The sequence below is a fragment of the Scylla paramamosain genome, chromosome 46 (assembly GCF_035594125.1).
Source record: "Scylla paramamosain isolate STU-SP2022 chromosome 46, ASM3559412v1, whole genome shotgun sequence".
Lineage (NCBI taxonomy): Eukaryota > Metazoa > Arthropoda > Malacostraca > Decapoda > Portunidae > Scylla > Scylla paramamosain.
In genome coordinates, this window is record NC_087196.1 from 6850858 (window position 1) to 6853596 (window position 2739).

The following is a 2739-nucleotide window of genomic DNA, read 5'->3' on the forward strand; positions in this document are numbered from 1 at the left end:
TCAAAGCACTTGATTAATTTAGTTTAGTTTCTGTCTTGCTTTGATTTGGAGGAAGAAATATTGCCACATTTTCTGCAATATTCGTACTGTCTTAGTGTAAAATAATCCAGGATCGAGAGGAAAAATTATCTTGTGAAAATAAAGAAAAGAAAATACAAGGTTCAGAATGTATAATTGAAATTTCGATTAAAGATGAGAAAATAAAGAAAAATTAGTGGTAGAATTGAATGAAAAAGTCATACATTTGTAAGTAAAAATTCTCTCTCTCTCTCTCTCTCTCTCTCTCTCTCTCTCTCTCTCTCTCTCTCTCTCTCTCTCTCTCTCAGGCACACAGCACCATAAATAACTGTACTTTTAGCATACCTGTAGTCACACCTGCACGCTGGAGAGGCACGTTAATTACGCTTTATCACCTGTCTTACCTTGGTGCTCATTTATTCATTTATTTTTATCATTATATCATTTATCTTTTTCATGTTTTTGGTTTATTTCTTGTTTTTGTCTTTCTTTTTTTTCTTTCTTTCTCTCCTTATTTATTTATTTATTTGAGTTTAAATTGTTATATTACATGGATTTATTTCACACACACACACACACACACACACACACACACACACACACACACACACACACACACACACACACACACACACACACACACACACACACACCATCCCATTTCTTCATCACCACATCAAAAGAACATCACCGCTGCGTTTCTTTTAGCCTCTCTTCCTGACAAGACCGCCATCACCACCACCACCATCACCACCATCACCACCACCACCACCACCACCCCACTTTTCACTGTTACCGTATCACCAACATCACCATTCATTATTATTATTATTATTATTATTATTATTATTATTATTATTATTATTATTATTATTATTATTATTATTATTTCACTATATATTTTTTTTTATAATCCGCTACACGCACACACACACACTCTCTCTCTCTCTCTCTCTCTCTCTCTCTCTCTCTCTCTCTCTCTCTCTCTCTCTCTCTCTCTCTCTCTGACCATCTTTCCTTTTATTTTCCTCTCTCCTCTTATCCTCTTTTCTTCCTCTTCTTTATCTCTCTCTTTCTCCCTCCTTCAGTCACATCCTCTATTATTCTCTCTCTCCTCATTATCTATATGACCAACATAACTCTCTCTAACTGTCTCTCTCACATTTTTTTTTCTCTTTTATCTCTCTCTCTCTCTCTTTCTATTATTTTCCTCTCTTACACACTCACTCCCTTTTCACTTCATTCCCTCACACGTCTCTCTCTCTCTCATTATCTCTCTCTATCTCTCTCACCAACATAACTCTAAATCTCTTACTTTTTCTCTCTCTCTCTATCTTACATTCCTATTCTCTCACTCTATACTCACAATTCCCTCTCACTTCATTTTCTCTAATCTAACCTAACCTAACCTAACCTAACCTTACCTTAATTTCACCAACACAACCTAACCTAAAATTTTCTCACTTTTTTTCCTCTCTCTTTCCCTCTTTCCTTCACTCTACATTCCTTCCCTCTCACAACACTCCCCTCTCACCTCTCACAGGTCCCCACATGGCTGAAGGGCGGGAGCAGCAGGTATGGGCGCCTTCAGATGCGGCCTTCAGGTGTGACACAGGTAAAGGTGGTACAGGTAAGGTGTGTGTAGGCTTGTGTTTGTGTTCAGGTGTGTAAGTGTGTAGGTATAGTTTTCAGGTGTGGTGTTCAGGTGTAGCACAGGTAAGAGTATGGTGTGTAGGTGTGTTCTCTGGCCTCCTCAGGTGTATGCAGGTGTGTTCCCTAGCGCGGCTCTGGCCACAGTGAACCCCGGGGCCTAGAGAACCGCTGGATAAACTTGTCGGTTCCCTTCCCCCCCTCCTCTCTCTCTCTCTCTCTCTCTCTCTCTCTCTCTCTCTCTCTCTCTCTCTCTCTCTCTCTGGATTTGTTTATATATTTTTCTTCTCTTTATATATTTTTCTTCTTCTCTGTTTCTGTTTCCTATTTTGTCTGTCATCAGAATTTCTTTTTCATCTTTCTTTTGTTTGTTCCTCTTCTTCATCATCATCATCTTCTTCTTCTTCTTCTTCTTCTTCTTCTTCTTCTTCTTCTTCTTCTTCTTCTTCTTCTTCTTCTTATTATTATTATTATTATTATTATTATCATTATTATTATTATTAGTTACTTCTCCTCCTCCTCCTCCTCCTCCTCCTCCTCCTCCTCCTTTCCTTGCTAATAGACCATCTTGTTTCACCTTTCTTTGCCCTTTTCACCTCACTCATTCATTCATTTGCTTTCTTTTTTTGCTTTTTACATTCCATCATTCTTCATTTACCTTCGCGTCCTCCCCCTCCTCCTCCTCCACCACCACCTCCTCCTCCTCCTCCTCCTCCTCCTCCTCCTCCTCCTCCTCCTCCTCCTCAGTAAACATTGGGGGCTCCACGAAGCATGTAAAGATCCGTAAGACCTCAACCTAGTAAAGATGCATTCTCTCTCTCTCTCTCTCTCTCTCTCTCTCTCTCTCTCTCTCTCTCTCTCTCTCTCTCTCTCTCTCTCTGAAACTTTTGCTTCTTTTCTTTATTTTCATTTACTTCGGCTTTACTTTTCTTCTTTATTTCTCTATTATTTTTCTCTTGTTTTCCTTCTACTGTGTATTTTTTTCTTCCTTTCTCTTGATCTTTCTTATTCACTTTCTTTTCCTTTACTTTCTTTCTTTCTTTTTTTTTATAGCCTTATTATCTTGGAAGC

At 38.7% G+C, this 2739-nt stretch overlaps 1 protein-coding gene across 2 annotated transcripts in view; it reads right to left on the bottom strand.

Annotated features, from left to right (window-relative positions):
- LOC135094587 (uncharacterized) overlaps positions 1-1825 on the bottom strand; it is a 12060-nt gene extending 10235 nt beyond the window's left edge. The window contains exon 1 of one of the 2 annotated variants that reach the window (XM_063994818.1): positions 1553-1825. The gene's annotated coding sequence lies outside the window, so the exon portion shown is untranslated. The remainder of the gene's footprint in view (positions 1-1552) is intronic. The other variant, XM_063994819.1, reaches the window with a different exon arrangement.
- Positions 1826-2739: the final 914 nt, after the last annotated feature.